Below are 18,275 nucleotides of genomic sequence, written 5' to 3'. Positions count from 1 at the left end.
CCTGATTTTTCAACCTGTTCAGATCTCCCTATATGAATGTTCTCCATTTGTAATTTTAGGGAACTGCACTATTTTCTGCATTGCCTAACACAATGATGAACAGCATGTACACACACAAACTCACAAAGCACAAAATAAAGGAAGGTTAAGGGCACACCAGAGGGAACAGATAATAAGGAGAAAAATATGCTGTTGCTTAATTCCACTGTCAGAAAGTTCGACATCAAATGTGCACACTTCTTAAAATAAATATTATTATTATTATTATTATTATTATTATTATTATTATTATTATTATTATTATTATTAATGAACCTAAGATTAAGAAGCTCATGTTTAACTGGTGGTTATACTATGCATTATATAAGTACTGGCTCACAGGAATGTGCATCCCTCATAAAGAGAAAAGATTAATTAAACAAAAAGGATGATAGGATGATGAAGAGGAAATAGGATGTCAAAAAAATGCTTGCACTTCACTTTGACTTTGTCAGGGCTGGTGAAACTAACAGAATTTGGTGAAGAGAGTTTAAATGGAAGAATAATAGTAGCAGGTATCATGTTGAATAGGAACAGAATGGAAACATATTCAGGAAGGGCAGAGCAGGGAAAGTTTCATTCTCCCTAAAAAGATTTTATTCAAAATTCTGCTGTTCAAATACAACATCAGAGACCTTAAGAAATGTAATACCTGTGTTCTTAATACAGGTGTTCTGACAGATAACTATCATCTTAATCATTAATGTATTTAGACCAGAAACAAAGATGAAACCTCCATGGTAATATGCTTGAGAATCTTCACTGCTACTGCCTCCCTCAGCAGGTCTGTAAAATCTCTTTGATAAGGCTTTGAAGCAGGCAGAGCTTTACAGTGGATCTGCCTAAGCCTTCTCCTGTAAGTCTCCCCAGGGAAGCCAAGAGGCTTTTTCATTAAAAAGAAACCACAGTTTTTATTCAACTATAAATCAGAATAATTAACTTTTTAAACAGACAACAGATGATTACTGAGGAAGACAGAGTAGAAATAAAAGAGAGTTCTATAAAACCCTCCTCCTGCTACACGTGTGTGCAATGCAAATGCATCAGCCAACTCAGTGACTGCAGCTCTGAGCTGCAGCAAACTGGCTAGTTCCTTTGGCCATTCCTTCTGCTCCTCCTGCCTGCTGCTCCTCCTCCCTCCAGCCTTAACTGGAGACACTGAATCCTGCATTATTTTCCTAACCATGGGACTTCCTATATAGCTCCTTCACTCCTTGCACTCCTGTCTGGTTTTCCCTTTGATCAGCTAGATTGCCAGCTGATCACCCAACCTTTCTTTAATTAGCCAGAGTGATATACAGACATTTTGTGTTGGAATAACATTTGACACAATTTGAAACAGACTTCCTGCCAAAAAGCTGTGATACCACATTCTTAACTGTGCTCTTCTCTATGACCCAAGCAGCATGCCATGAAGTGAATCTTTCTTGATCTTTAGGTAAGTCTCACTCCACGCAGCCAAGAGAATTTTCTCCTTAATGCTTTTTCATGGCATGAAACATGAATATTAATGGTAAGAAGAGGAAATTAAATTCAGTGTTTTTTTCTTACTGGTTTTGATTATTCCAAGTGAAAATACAAAGGGCAGATATGAAGCTACTATAAACAATAATCAAGAAAAGATAAAAATCTGGATCATAGTGGCGAAAAAGATATAAACTGGATACAGGAATTAAAACATCAAAAGTGACTTCAATTCCCATCCAAGCACAATGATGTCCTCTAGCACAGAAAAACTAAATTTACAGATTGAAGTAGTGGTGCATTGCTATCAAGAATATATTTAGAATGCAGTATTCCTTAGAGGCTACTTTTTGTGTCATACAGTATCAGATTCCAGTGTGTGAGATGGGAAGCAGTATTTCTCTAGGGTTTATGATGCCAGAATGCTCCTCAGCGGTTCATTAACATAATGCTTTGGCCTTTCCCAAATTTAGCATTTAGTAGCTGTTCTACCAAAGATTCTCTGTCATCATCCACATCTCTGCATACAAGTTGGCTCAATGTCCTTTTAAAATCATATTCTAGTTTGAATGAAATGTGAACACTAAATTCTACATACGTAAGTATCACTTCAAGTCAACAGAAGTCAAAAACATCCAAAGGAATGTATTGGTAATTCCTTGAATTAAAAAAAAACACGCCATTTAATAAATGCTCAACTTTCTTAAAAGCCAGTTCTGATATATTTTGAGTTACCACTCAGTATGTTTTGGATTACAAATATGTTACTACTCTAATACATTTTTAAATACTGCCCTCCAATCACTATGTGGGTGCTCTTTAAAGAATCTTGTACGAATTTAGACAACAAAATTAATTGTACTTTGTAAAAAAGAAAACATGTAACTACTTAAAGCAAGACTACCAAGTATTTAAAGGATAAGACTGGACACTGGGAAATTTTTATGCATTTCTTGACTTGCTGCAGACCTCCTGTTTAGGTTTGTTGATCTTACCTTTCCACCGTATGAAGAATCTATGACCTGTATAAGTGCTTGGAGAAAATAATCCTAAAAATCACTTTTTCTTTCACTTCTGCTTGACTTAATTTAGGAATATTATAGCTACCACACAGATGGGCTTTTAACATGCTCTACCTTTTTGTCCAGAAATGTTGCCAGATGGAATTAGAAACCTTGGTTAATTTTCCCAGGATTCCTGAATTATCAGTAGTGTACTCAGAGCACCACCTACTTCTGAGAGGACTGCAGATGTCTAGAAATTCCAGACAAATGGCCAATGATCTTGTGCAGATCCAAAGTACGTTGCATGAATTTAAAAGTTCCCATGGCAGTCCTTGTGTATTCTGTCATTAAAATAATAAATAAATAAATAAATCAAAACATACAGCCTGTAAAACAGTAAAAAAAGTATACATTTCAATAACATTTTTTTAAGAGCTTGGCAGTAAAACAGATTTACATATAAAAAATTAAATAGTATCTATTGTATTCCAAGAACTTTTATTTCTCATATTCAGTGCAATGACATGGCTTCTGGTTATCTCTTCTCCGATTAGTTTTAAAAAGAATATTTGTAGAATATCCCCTAATATTTATATTGTTTTGCAATAAATATAAATATGATCAAATGAACTTTGCTGTTTTCTATTGTGAATGTACACAGGTTATTCAGAAATTAGTAATTTCAGCATTTGTTCATTAAACAGTTTGCATCAAGCTTAGCAGTTCCCTTTTGGACTAAAAAGTGATTGTATTAGTCTAAAAGGGAAAAAGCCAAAATGTTGTAGGAAGCACTTTCTTTTTGTTTTCTTCTACTGTAAATGACTTCTCACTATCCAATAACCTCCTAAATTCTCATGTAGCGTATATGGAAGCAATTCTAAAGTGGATTCCCTCAGCAGGTTATCTATCACACTGTCAAAGGCAGAGGTAATTTCCAAGGACATTCTGGTTTTCCCATACTTTAATTTGCATTTTATAGAATAGTGATGATGGCCGGGTGTACAGCAGATTAATTGCCTAACAACAACCACAGTGGCTGCAGTTCAGTGACATGTGAAGTGATCCTGATAAAAAACCTGCACCAGAACAGTGGACTTAGATGACCTAATGGGTCATTCTTATTTCTGAGGTCCAGAATTGTGTTATAGAGTCAATAAATCAATGTAATATCCTTCTAAAAGGAAAATGTTTTGGATATAAATGCTATTAATTGTATGTAATGTCTGCGATTTGGTAGAAGCTAAGGTAGTACCACAGTCTGGTACTGGGTATGTCTGCATGCCAGTAGTTTTCATTCAGTGTGATGGATAATCTGAATGGCTAATCCAGTGGCTTTCAAATCAAATGTTTATTCATTTAACTGGAGATGCAGAAGACTGGTTAGAGTTCAAAGTTGTAATTTTTTCACCCTTTATTATGTGGTTTAGGTAATGGTCTGTTGTGCAGTACATGTATATCTAAAGCACATCATCATTTTATTTCTCTGTGCTGTGACACCGTGCGTTTCTGTGTGCAGTTCTAAGAGGTCCTTTCACTGTTACCCAGAGGACCATCACAGAGTATGATGTCTTACCCTTTGTATTGTGAAAGGACCAGGCACTTGTTGGCCAAATGCCAGAGGCAAAAAATGTTAAAAAAAAAAGTTACCACTGTATTCTTCAGTGTATGACAGTGTGGTAATACAAGAGACACTGACAGATACCTCCTCCCTTTCATTTGAAACATTCCCTTAAGTAAAGAACCACTGAACAAAAATCAGTGTTTTCAGCTTTGAAATGTAGGGAACACAGATCAGACCATGATGGTTGTGGCTGACATATTTATGGAAGAAGAATAATTATGGGATCCCTTAAAAGAAGCTACTACAGCTATGAAGGTGTGGGTAAGACTCACATGAAGTTGTAGCACTGTGCATTGGATCTGCAATGAAAACTATCTGCCTGTACAGCTGAAGTCAGTGGCAAGTGCAGATTATTACTCACCCTGAAATGAAAGAGGATAAATAAACCAGGAAACCTGCATGAGTTTTCAGCTTTAGTCAAAGCACTCCAAGGGGATTTTCTGCAGCCTCTTCATAATAGGCCACTGCCACAACTCCAAGTGCCTCCAGGGTGCAGATGCTCACAGTGAGGGCCTTGTTTAGAAAATTCATTAACTAATCTAGACAGAGGAGAAAAAATTACCCATCTCCACACTTAAGAGCCAAGACATTGGAAGATGAGGAAATATTTGGATATCACACCCTTCCAATTTCATTCATCCCTACATTCCAGTAATACCAGCTAGGTCTACATTATAAAGTCAGTGGTAGAAATGACAGCTTCCAAAATCCACTGCAATAAAAAATAATGTGTTTAACTCTATGCTACAGAATGCAAAGAAGTTATATAATTGATTTCTAACAAACATACTTAATCAGTTTCCAAAGTTATATTTCTTTTGGGAACTCCTTGGGCATCTCTGAAATGAGAATAAAGTTCCTATGAAGAGAAGGCTGTGATTTTCTATTTTATACCATACTTTACTACTTAATTATTCCTTCCAGTAGAGAGTGTTGTGTGGAAATATTTTTTGACCTCTTCAACAGAAACATTTGTCTGCTTGGCAGGTATTCCCAACAGTTACTTTTATTTTAACTACGATTATATTTTTTAATTTTACATAGATAGATAGATAGATAGATAGATAGATAGATAGATAGATAGATAGATAGATAGATAGATTCTTACTTATGTATATACTCAACTCCCCATGGAAAGCAATTATAAGTATGTGCTTTGAAATAAAAGATTCCTATTGATTCTATCAGATTTTCTTTATATATATCACTCCTTCTCTGTAAATAACTGGGGTCTTTCCCATTTAGTCTCATGAGACAATTTCTGTGTCACTTCACTCTGTCATCTGATTTCTCTACATATTTTATTTTGAGAAGAACTCTAGTATCTTACAATCTGTAGAAATAATTTTTATTGGAGGTACAGAGCTCACTCACCATGCTTTTAATTAATGTTATATTTCAGTCATTGCTATTTTTCATTTCTTTCTTTGCCTGTAATTTCTCTCTCACAGTGTGTGGAATTTCATTTTCAAATCAAGTTTTACTAATCCCATCATGCACCATGCATTTTGATTCATCCATTGAAGACTGATTTAAAATTAAATAGACTTATTACTCATAAGAAACTACATCAGAGTTTCTAAAATTCATTATTATCTGACTCTGGAAGAATATGACACTCTAAAAGTAATTTTTACATCTCATGGGATGTTTACCTATATTTTCTTCCCACTCAAATTCAGATTCTCTGTCTTCCAAAGTCTAACAGAGAGACTGTAGCAGAATGAAGAATGAAGAATTAAATTACTTCTTCCAAGCATCTTGGTTCAGAAACAATTATTATTTTTTTTTTTTGGGTAGCATATTTGTTATAACAGCTTTGTTATCATTATGATTTTAGGAAAAACAACAACACAGCAACTATAGAGGCCCTATACAAGCACATGTACTTACTGTTTCCCTGGTCTTAACCGTTTAAGTCTCCATTTACTCATCTTTCTCTTTATTTTATTTATGCCTTCATACTGCATGCATTTCAAGCAGAGATTATCTTCATGTAGAGACACAGCTGCTAGCATAAAGGATGCCATTCCCAATCAGAGCCTCTAGGCCCTCCTGTAATTCCTGTAATACAAATAATAAACATAACCATATTATTCTATCCCTTTTACTTGCTGCCATATCCAAGCATGCACTTTCTATGAATTGAACAAAATCATGGCATCAGTTTCATCCTGGCAGTTTATAAGCCTGTCAACCTTTCAAATCCCTTAGGACAGAAAGACTTAGAGAAATCTACCAAATGAGCCATTGCAAACCTTATGGATACCCTATTTGTGCTGTTATCAGGGAATTATTGTTTTCTTCAGGAACTGTCTGGGCAGGCTTTCCTCTCTAGCACTTAGCACATGGAAGTGTGTTTCATTTTTGTGTGAATTATGAAAAGGCATGAATCTATGTCATGGATCACTTACTTACCCAGCACATAGACAAGAACACCAGAGTTCTGCAGAAGGTAAATACTTGCTGAGATAGCAGGAACAAAATTCTTCAGCCAATTAGATTAATTAGAAAGGTTTTGGCAAGTTCTCACAGACACAAGGTGCTTTAAGATTTGTAGTTGCAACACACCACTTGGCAAATACTCCTCTTGTGATTGCTTTTCAAAACATGCTCAGCATCAAAAACAGTTCAACATTTCAACGTGCAAATGTCAGAACAGTCTTCCAGGAGCAAAATCATATTTGATGTCTTAACCATCTATGACAGCAATGATAGCAAGTAGTAGAAATGGTTATTAAAAAAAAAAAAAAAAGAGTAATGGAAATAATACAAAAAATATAACCAGCCCCAATCTACAAAATGAAGTTAGAGTTTTGAAGTGTTCAGTTTGAAAGAGCACAGTGATTGAGACTCTTAAATAGATCCTGTTCTTGTAACTTATAAAAATCTAGGAAAGCAATTATTAGGATTTCAGCAACAACAAAAATAAAGATATGTAAAGCTTTAGAAGACTTTTGGGGTCAGTAGGGCATATTGCAATTAGTAAATAAACACTTTATTACTCTCCAAGAAGTTAAACCTCAGAATGTTCCTTCTGGAATATACGTGAAAAAACATGTATGCCAGCTCAAGAAGTCATTCAGTGTGAACTAGAAGCTTAGTTAAAGTCACAATCTCCTTTTCAATTTATACTTTCAGGAGGCAGCGATACAACTTTGAAGATGTCTAAAGTGCTTAAGATGTACAACTTGCTTATATACTGATGGAAATAAAAAGCACTAAAGCACTTAAATAATAAATCAACCTCAGTCAATAAGAGTAGCCAAGATTAGCACTGTTCCATACTGTAACTAAACAAAAAAAATATTCAAAACCTGGGTAAAAATATTACAAATGTGTTTTTCTTAGGCTCTGATTCTGTTAATCTTTATTCTTTCTTTAAAAAGTCATGGGTGACATTCCATTCAGAATAGAAATACTAATCCTTTCAATGCTGTGAATGTGTCAGACCAAGAATAGCAGAAACATATTGAGTCTTTTTTATTCTTCATGTTTCTTTTTTTTTTTTTTTTTACATGACAAATTACATCAAGAAAGATGAAATGTGATGCATGCAGGAAAATGAAGAGTCAGCAATTTAAACATATTGAACTTTTATGGTAGACAAAACCTCAATTATGCATTCTGTTTTACCTGAACCAGATGCATGGAGGTGTGTGTAACTCTATTAATAATTTTGACATAGCTGTAACTTGTTTTTTCCCATACAGTCAGCTAATAAACTTGGCACTGTTAATTGTCCCTGACTTCATTTTGTATTGTAAAATATTGGAAGAGAACACTCTGTTGATGGCAATAATGAAACAAACCAGTGATAATCTAGCTGTCTCCACTAGGATCTTCTCTAAGGGAATCTACAATTTTAAATTTGCTTTAAAAGTTACTTATTGACCCTCTGCCTCAGAAAGGAATCTGATCCATTTATGGTTTGGGTTTGGTTTCACTTTTTTTTTTTTTCTTTAAATCTTGTAAAAATCCTGCCTACATTATGCAAAACAAAGAAACAAACAATACTGCAACCTCTTTGCGCACAGCAAAAGCCATCCACAGGGAGATCAACACCCACCTCACTCCAACCTCCTTTCAGACATGTCGAGAGCAATAAGGTCTCCCCTCAGCCTCATTTTCTCCAGGCTAAAAAACCCCAGTTCCCACAGCTGCTCTTGAAGGTCTTTTCCAACCTAATGATTCTATTATTATCTCACTTTATTATGTGAAGTTGTCACTCATTCGTTTAACTGTTCTTAGTTGGTTACAAAGTATGGCTACCTCATTGCCTTGGTGTCATCATATTTGGTTTGCTAGATTGGTTTTAATCTTTTTTTGTGTGCTTTGGTGTTTGGATATTTTTTCTTCCACATTGCATAACCTCCTATTTGCACTGTGTAAGTTATGAAATACCTAAGCATTCCCTACAAGCACAGAACTTTTAGAAGTCTATTAACTTTTCGAACCATATTAAAAACAAACTGACTTTCCCCAGATGGTTGCATAGCAGTAATTAAGTAAAAACTGCTATTCCTAAGGTGTGCTCATTTCTGCTAATATCATCAGTACTGCTGCTGCATACTCAAGCAGGTTAACAAACAGAATCAGATTAGCTTTTGTTCTTCCAGAACAGCAGGGCTAAATCTTCATTAGATATAAAACATGAAGACACATTGAATAAGAATTATATGCTGTGGGTTTATATCAGTTGAACACATGGTCTGTACAATTATTTGACAAAATTGAAAAAATTAAGATAGGATTGGTTAATAAAGTTAAACATTCAGTCCATTTTCTGGCTATCCATGAAAGCCACTAGTTTGACATCTAAAGATCTTGTGACTAATACTTGTAAAAGTAAAAACAAATTTAATTCTCTAGTTGCAAACCAAATGCATTTCTTGAGATGGGAGAAGAAAAGGAACAGATTTTGCTCCACATCCAGGATGTAAAGAAGTTAATTGAAAAATTTAAGGAAACAGAGATTTTAGATATTTTAAAGTGTGTAAGTTGGGGAAGAGGACAGAGGGGGGATTAAGTGATGTCTAGCCTAGAGTAGAAATCGTTATTGGTGGATTTATATTTATTAGGACAATGATTAATTTATTTTTATTTTTTTTTTCTGAAGCAATGTCAGGATAACAATTATTCCTGAATGTCATTAAACCACTGAAAGGACATTTCTTACTAGCATTACTATTTCTTTTTTCATGCATGTAGATAAGCATAGCAGCGTAGGATACATTTATAGCAGCATTGCTATCTATGTAAGAGATACAAAATTATATAACCTTCTAATTAACACAGGAACCGATTCTTAAAGGAACAGGATCTTAGTGAAGACCCAACACAGTCTGACATAGCTTAATGGACAATGATTTCTTGTGACACATTCACTGAAGTTATCAAAGTGCATTACTCTGTAATCAAGTGTCTTTTTCTGTTCCTTAATTACGTATTAGGCTTCTTTCAGCAAATGTCTCTGCATTCAGGAAAAGATGTGGGACAGAGTTCCAGCTCCTGTATTGAAATATCCAAGCTTTAAAAAAGGGCATTTCCCCATAAACTATAGCTATCTACCTGTAAAAGCACTACCCAGTGAGTCTTGGAAAACTTTTGCATATTTAACCAGAAATATTCTCCTGAAACATCAACCATTGGGACCTTCTCAGTACTCCAGCTTACTCTTGAATGTGTGTAACAGAATATGGCCATAAGTCCTTGGGGAGCTTTAAATAGATTTTTGCTTATTAGAAGGCATCTGATCTGTGTTTATTAACATATATCAAATGCTGATTTGCTCCCACTACTGGTTTTCAGTCTCTGAAACCACTCCCGTGAGACCAGTCCGCAGTATTTTTCTGCCATCACTGATGGGCTTGGCCTTGGCCAGCAGTGGGTCCCTCTTGGAGCTGACTGGCATTGGCTCTGTCAGACATGGGGGAAGCTTCTGGCATTGTCTCATAGAAACCACCCCTGTAGCCTCCCCCACTACCAAAACCTTGCTATACAAACCCAATACACCTCTCATTCAGTAAGGCCTTGTGAAACAGACTTGAGTCACTGGCCACAAAAGGAACATTTTCCCATTGTTGTCAGGGCTGCTGCTGTTTTATGGGATCGAGGAATGGGGAGAGGTGTAGTTAAACACTCAACAATGAAGCATCTTGATAAACAGCCCTTGTACTACTGAAATTATCATATCTCTTGATTACCAGGAAATAGGCACTTGCTAAGATACAGTTTCATTGCTTACTCATGTTTGATTTCAATTAAAATCAGAAGTCTATAATGTGCATTGTAACATTACTCAGTTTGGTTTGAAACTAGGCAGGTAATTAATGACTAGACATTGCATCTATTTATTTAAGACAGTCTCCAGAGATTTCAGTGACTGGTTATACCAAGATAATAAGCTTGTTGAAGTGCTACAGGAATAGCAGTTTCTTTAGGACTCTTCCCTTATGTCCTGTTCCTACACTTTAAGTCCTTTTTTTTAAAAAAATCTAAGAATATTTTATCTAGACATCATACAGACATGCAATGCAAGCATAACCCTTTCAACCCTTCCCCAGGCTCTGTACCATTTGGTAGCCTGGATGTTACAGTTTCCAGGCTTCCAGCTGCCCAAAGCATTTTGGAGTGGCTAAGCAAATTATATTCTCTACACTGTTTCATTATAATAATTTCTGCTTAGCTGCTAGTCTAATTAATCGGTTACACTTTGTCAGACTATCAGGTGGTAGTTTCTTGTATTAGTAGAAAGAAGGCTCACAGATTTACTCAGTGCAAAAGTATTGTTGGATACAAGTATTAAAGCATCTCTTGAGATTTGGAGATAAACCACTTTGTATCTGCAGTTACCCAAAATAATCTCTTGTTTCAGTCAAGAAGTACTAATAAGCTACATGCATTCATACCTTCTGGAGTCTTAATCAGCAAAGACTGAGAAACCACAAGCAATACTGAGACAAGACATATGAAATGTGCACACTAAGCCATTAGAAAGGGGAGAGAGCCAGAGGTGGATGTCATGCAGGAAGACAGAACATGCTATCAGCAGTGCCACACAGATCAGCTTCAGATCTAGACAGACAGACCTTTCCTTCAGGACCTCACCAACAACTCTACATTTTATGTTTTTTATGTCAGGTACCACAAGCAAAAGCTTTACTTTGGTTTTTACCTTAATCTGGTTGAAATTCACTATGATTTGTAAGATGAAGAGATAAACTTCCTTTACAAAACAGGGAATTTATCAGCTATCTGATCCCCGAGCATAAGATAACAAACAGCTTTCATCCTAGAAGATACTTGACTCAGGTTTGAGATCTGATACCACAGGATTCATGAGAGGATATTCAAAACATATATATATATGGAAATTTACCAAAGTTTTATATTAGTACATGGCTAAGCAGTTGTGTTTCCTCTATACAAAAAAAGGTAGATCAATTACTTACACTGGTTAAAGATCAGTCATATTTTCATCATACTTTTTGTCTATATGCATTACACATACACATCACCCCTTTTAGATTTATGTGACTCACTTTTAGTTTGAAGTTGTTAATTCATTTGCATAACTGCAAGTTGTGCTGATATGCCTGAGGAACATAAGTTATTTATATAAAGAGTATTTCTTGTGGGTTTTTTTAGGATAAAGAATATGGCCATTACTCCTAAATGACACAAATTGCTTAATAATGAGGCCAAAAAGCAGCCCTTAAAACAACCTAAATGCAATCTAGATTGGTTTTGTTATAGAAATAATGAAGAAATAATCACAACATGACCATTTATGTAATTTAATAGAGTGATTCACTGAACTGCTAGTATCTATGGCTATAAGACAACATAATGTTTTGCTCCACATCTGTTGTCATTAATCTATGTCCTACTGAATTATATGGAAAGTCAGCCCCTCGGTTTCACTAGAAATCTGATTTCTGCTGATTTCAGAGGGACATGGATTATGTCCTTAGCAACATGCACAATGGAATTTAAGACCAGTATCTGCTTCAGCAGTTTAAACATGGGACCGTTTTCCACTCAGTCATCTTTATAATGCAAGAAGTGAAATTCTGTTTAAATCATGCCTTTCTGCAGAAGAACATGAAATGCAAACAGTTGATCTTGTAATATGGAATAATTCATTGGCATAGTCCCTATGCTGTTGTATGTAAAGACACATTCTTAAATTCCATGATGAAGCATATCTTAATGAGGCAAGATGCTTTCTCTCTTAATGCAACTTCATCTTCACTCAGTTATGCACTGAGAGTTTGTCACTTTTTTTGTCACTTTTTAGGTAAGGACACAAACATATTTGTTCTTTATGGCAATTACACATGCCTATAGGGATTGTCAAATGGTAACAAACACAGTTAGTTTCTCTTTGAACATGAAGAAATAGAAAAGTGAGTCACTTCTTAAGTTGTCATATTTAGGACCAAGTTCATATTTTCACATTGGATGGCAAACTAGTGTATCAGACAGACATAAAAATCTTCCCCTTGGAAAGCAAATTCCACACATTTTTTGTATGAAACTTTTTAATAATAATTTTTCAACATTGCATTAATGAAACAGCATCATATTTTAATAATGTCTAATTATGTACTGCACATGGAGTTGCCTTGGGTTTGTTTCTTGTTGTATCCAATGCTCTCCATAGAGCCTATTCTCTCAAGTATAGGCTGCATTTTTTCTAGTCAGCATGTGTATTTAATTTTTAAAAGGTATTATATGGGGAGCTGGAGTTTTTGTATTCTAGAACTGTAGCTCTAACCTCTTTCGTTAGAAGAGCATTATCCTGTGCAAAAACTATGTCAGAAATACTGGAGAGCTGGTTTTGAGATTCAGTTTCCTATTTCTAGTTCCGGGACTGAAAGGAGGACAGCAGAGAACTGTGGATGCTCAGTATATACTCATAAAAAGAGATAAATATTAAGAGGAAGCAAGGGAAAAAAGATAATATTGCAGGATGATATGCAATAGCAAAATAATAATATAAAGAAAAGAAAAATAAAGAGACCTCACCTAGAATACTGCATCCAGCTCTGGTGGCCCCAGCACAAGAAAGATGTGGACCTGTTGGAACGTGTCCAAAGAAGGGCCACGAAAATGATCCGAGGGCTGGAGCACCTTTCTTTAGGAATGGCTGTTCATTAAAACCAGTTTTCTTTATTTGCTTGTTTGCTTTTTTTATAGTCCAGAACAACAATTTAGGTACTTTCATGAAATTGAGAGTTTTGAAAGTGAAAAAACCAAACATACCCTCTGATGAGAAAAAGGTATTCAAGAAATGGATTTTGGCACTCCAAAGCAATGCTGCACCCTGATTCTACAAGTATTTTACCATTCAGTGGTTTAGAAACTGGAATAGGAGTTTTGTCACCAACTGTACTACAGGCAAGACAGTTACACTGTATTTTGAAAAGGGAATTCTGTTCTATGTATTATGTAAATGGAAGCACTCTTGAGCCTGAAGAAATATGCCACTGCTTTTCCTTTAAGAAGTAATATGTTGGCAAATGCCCTGCTCTTGCCAACAGGGATTCATTCTTTATTGCTGCCTTGCTTTCTTCTTTTTCCACTGTAAACAAACGAACAAACAAAACCAAAGGAAAACACCTGACAGCTTAATTTCACTGCTTCCCAGGTCTGTAAGGTAACACAGTTATGCAAATATATAGCCAAATATGTATAATCTAGAGTTTGAACACTAGAAAACAGTGAGGTAAATTTTTGTTTACTGGAATTTAATACAGCTTGCTTGAGCATGCAAATACATCTGCCCAAAGACTTGCAGGATTAGGATCTGCATCTTTAATGGGAGAGACTATAATCTCCACTACAGAATGTCCTGAAAATCAAAATATTTGAACAGGCATCTGAAGTTCTTATCTCATATCTTTGTAACACAGGCTCATCACATCATCAAAATCTGTTCAAGCAGAAGTGAAATATATTTCTAATAAATGCAGTAACCCTACAGACCTCTAGCAGATGTGACATCTGCAGTGCAAGACAGTATCAAGCTTTTCTGTTGTCTTCTAGTGAGCCACATATGAATGAACAAAATGTTTCCAGAATACCAAAATAAAAGGGATTAAAAAAAAAAAAAATCTAGCAATTTTACAGTGCAGCCTTTTATTTGAAAGAGGAGAGATCTTATTTTTTTTGTGTCTGAGAGCACCTATTTCATCCATCTGCTTTGTTTGTGAAAGAACCATTGCTGCATAGGAATATCTTGTACTGGTCAGCATATTACATGTCTTCTCCCTGGCATAGCCAAAATGTGTCCCATACAGCTTTGGCTCCTTATATTCTAGAACCTCCCAGTTCAAAATCTTTAGTAAATTGCTGAGCTTCATGCAAGCATAAGACACAGATACAGCCACTATGGATCTATTCTTCAGCTCTTGACATGCAATGAAAAATATGTTATTTTGTCAGAAGAAAATACTTCGTGTAAAATATTCACAGAAATAAATTGATGATATTTTTACTCATATACAATAACCATGCTTCCTTTCATGCTTAAGATTCATATTAATTTTCTAGGCAGTTATTCTCTAGAAGGAACAAAGAAAATACCTCTTCTTGCTGGCACTCCTACCCAGAAGATGTCAACTTTCTAACTGCTGTTGCTTAGAAGAGCCACTTTGGAGTTCTATTTTAATCCATGGATCATTTCAGTCTCTGTGTAACCTCTCATCTGGCTGCCTTTCTTCTACAAGAAGCTGGAATGTGACTCACAGACATTTCCACAAATCTGCATGTAAAATAACATGCCCTTTCAATTTAAATTAAGTCTGCCATCTTTGACACAAAGCTCTATGGACACTGTCTTGAAACTGTTTTCAATAGTTTTAAATATTTCCCCTGACATTTTTATTCAGTTCAGTTTTCCTAATTTCCATAAATGGGACCTCTGTTTAGCAACTTGCACTGGGTTGCTTCATCAATGAATCTAATGCCAAGTCTCCTTCAACCTAATTGGGAGATTTTTCTATCATTAAGAACAGACTTCCAGACTTTCCATATTTTTACTAAAGGCAGATGAATAATTGTATAAGAAGGTATAATACACTATAAATATCTGGTATCTTCGAGCCATTTCTCATTTCATTGGAGAGCTGAACTGTAAGCATAGCTTTGTGAATCAAGTTTGGATGGCAACATTCTGAGCATACCTTTGTGAATTATTGCAAAGAATCATTTACATAATTAAAAAGCTTTTCCTGTAAGCAGTCATATTTTCTCAATCATATTAATGATTACATGAATTTGTTCTGCAATTTGTTATCTGGATCAAATAATTAATTGCTTCCAAGTGGAAGTCAGTTGGTATTAAAACATTCCTCCTTTCTTTGATTTGCCATGTAATCAACAGGCTTCTGCCAGCTTCCTCACTGGTGGGCTATATGGATGTGGTTTGCCATACTTGAAGCTTGTAATTTACAAATTCCTTTTTCACAAACTTTATTGCCACTACAGATCTATTGTTCATGTCTTCACATGGAATGACAAATATGTTATTTTGTCAGAAGAAAATACCTCTTGTGAAGTATTTGCAGAAATAGATTAGAGATACTTACTTGGGATAAGGTTGACTTAATGAATTAATTATATATATATCCGCACCTGAAAGACAGATCAGTAAAGCAAACAAAGGCTTTATGCTCTTGCAATGGAAAAAACTTAGCCATTTGGGGGTAATATTTTTAAGTTGGAAAAGTAGAATAGACTCACCAAACTGACAAGAAGAGCAGAAAAATTATCTCCACTTTTTTTCTTATCTTTCCTTGTCCCATAATGTGCTGCAAAATTTATTTTGAATTAAAAGCCTTCCGCTGGTTTTAGAACGGGTACACATCACTGCAAAATCCAGGTCATATTTGTGTAAGATTTGTATAAAAATAAACACACCTTTTACTTTTTTATATGACTGCAGTTCCAGAAAGATAACTTTCATTGTTTGGTGTCTTTGGCTCTCCCATGCTGTTAGCCAATTCTCAGGGACTAGCCAAAGAAACAAGCCTTCAGTTCAGGTTCAAACACAAAAGTGGTTCAATATCACACAGTCTCTTCTCCCCATGAAAATTGACTTCATGGCTGTCATGAGAAGCCTGTGGAGTCTCACAACTACAGTCTCATTGCAGGCTTGAAAACACTCAATATGAACTATAGTTTTTCCTGATATATCACTGTATCTTTTCCTTTAACCAGTATCTGGGTTAGGGTTAGGGTTAGCTTCTCTTCCTATTTCCTGAAAGTACACGGTTCTGTCATTTTCAAGACTTCACTGCACCATGCCTATCACACATAGGATATATTAGATTTGTATTTTCTTTGCCAATCAGTATCTCAGAGTGCTTTGATACTGATCTGTGACTTCCAGTATTGTTAATTTACAGACATACTTTAAACTGAAACTCAAATTCAGTGATTAAACCATTCAGAACAATTTCTGCCTACTTGTTGCTCCCCAGAAAAAAAAGAAAAACCAAACCAACCAAACACAAAATGAAACTCCACCCCATCTGTTTGTTCTTTCTTCTCCAATGCCTGTTCATATAATGAGCTTGGATTTTTAATTGCTAACAGATTCCAGTGGTGTTTAGTTTGATTTTCAGGTGTCTTGAGCTTCAGTATTTTGAGGATTAACATGTTTAACATCTTTGTTTTCCTGGTTCATGTATAAAGACTATGCAGTGTTTCCTTCTCTCTTGAAGGACTGTGAGGTAATTTATGTATAGCAAGTACTTTTGAACAATAAAGTGCTACAGTGCTTGAGTAATAAGCATGTTATTACATCAAAGCAATTTTCAGTTTGTCTTGCAGCAATCATTCATAGGCTGTCATTGAAGCATGTATTTTCTTCAACAGCTTTTGTCCTGCTACAGATGCCAAAACTAAAGAAAAACAAAGAAGAAGGGTTTTCCATCCTGATATTGTGCTTGTTTCTATCAGTTTGACCCTAACTGCAGCAGTGACATGTTTAGTCTTTGAGAAACAATGACAAGGACAGCAGAGTCTAGCGCCAGCGAGAATGACTTTGATAATTTTCCCTTTGTCTGTACAATGTCTGACAGGAAATATAAATGGCAGTTTTAATGGGAAGGCTGATAGAACTAAGCAAATAATTTAGCTTTCAGACTAATTAGAAGTATGCAGTTCTCTTAAAGCCTATTTTGTTCAGCAGAATGTCAACCAAGCTTCCCAAAGTAGAAATACCATTCTCTTTTCTTTGTTTCTAGTGCTACTGTCTTCTTGAGCAAGTAGGAGACAGCTTAAAACGGCGTGTTAATACTCTGCAGCAGCTTTGTTCATTTTTTCATACACTGGCTTACAGTATTATGAAAGGAGAATCACTCATGACTACAGCTGATTTACTGTATTGCTGAAAAAGCAAAGTACTCAACTTCTTTGGACTCAGCTATTTATATAGAACTGTTTATTTTGCCAATTAATTTCAGTGTTGGTTGTACTGGTCTGTATCAATTAATTTATAAAGAAGGTCCCTCCCCAGCCTCTCCTGAGTGATTCTGTAACATTTTATACAAGACAAAGAGAAAAAATAAATCCATATTCTGAATCCTGAGCATGAGTTTTAAGGCTTCCCCTACCCTAAAATTGCTGAACATACTAAAACATGTTAAAAGAGCATGTAGTGACAGGGCAAGGGTTAACAGTTTTAAACTGAAAGAGGGCAGACTTACATTAGATATTAGGAAGAATTCTTTACTGTGAGGGTAGTGAAACACTGGAACAGGTTGCCTGGATATCTGTGGATGCCTCATCCCTGGAAGTGTTCAAGGCCAGGTTGGATGGGGCTCTGAGTAATCTGATCTAGTGCAATATGTCCCTACCCATGCAGGGGGGTTGGAACTAGATGATATTCAAGGTCCTTTCCAACCTAAACCATTCCATGATTCTGTGATATTTATTCAAGGTTTAAGGCCAAATGAGAAGTACCTGATACTTCTTCCACCTACTTGTACACCATCCTAATCGTTGGCTCCTCCCTGAAAAGTAGCACAACAGAAATTTTGCAGAAGAAAAATGGTGTCATGAAGGGATAGCAATCCTCTAGCTATTTGGACATGACCGGAATTTCCAGGTTCAGTTTCTAGCCCCTCCAGAGA

The sequence above is a fragment of the Apus apus genome, chromosome 12 (assembly GCF_020740795.1).
Source record: "Apus apus isolate bApuApu2 chromosome 12, bApuApu2.pri.cur, whole genome shotgun sequence".
In the NCBI taxonomy this organism is placed as follows: Eukaryota; Metazoa; Chordata; class Aves; order Apodiformes; family Apodidae; genus Apus; species Apus apus.
The sequence above is the reverse complement of the archived record's forward strand: the minus strand, read 5'-3'. Positions refer to the sequence as shown.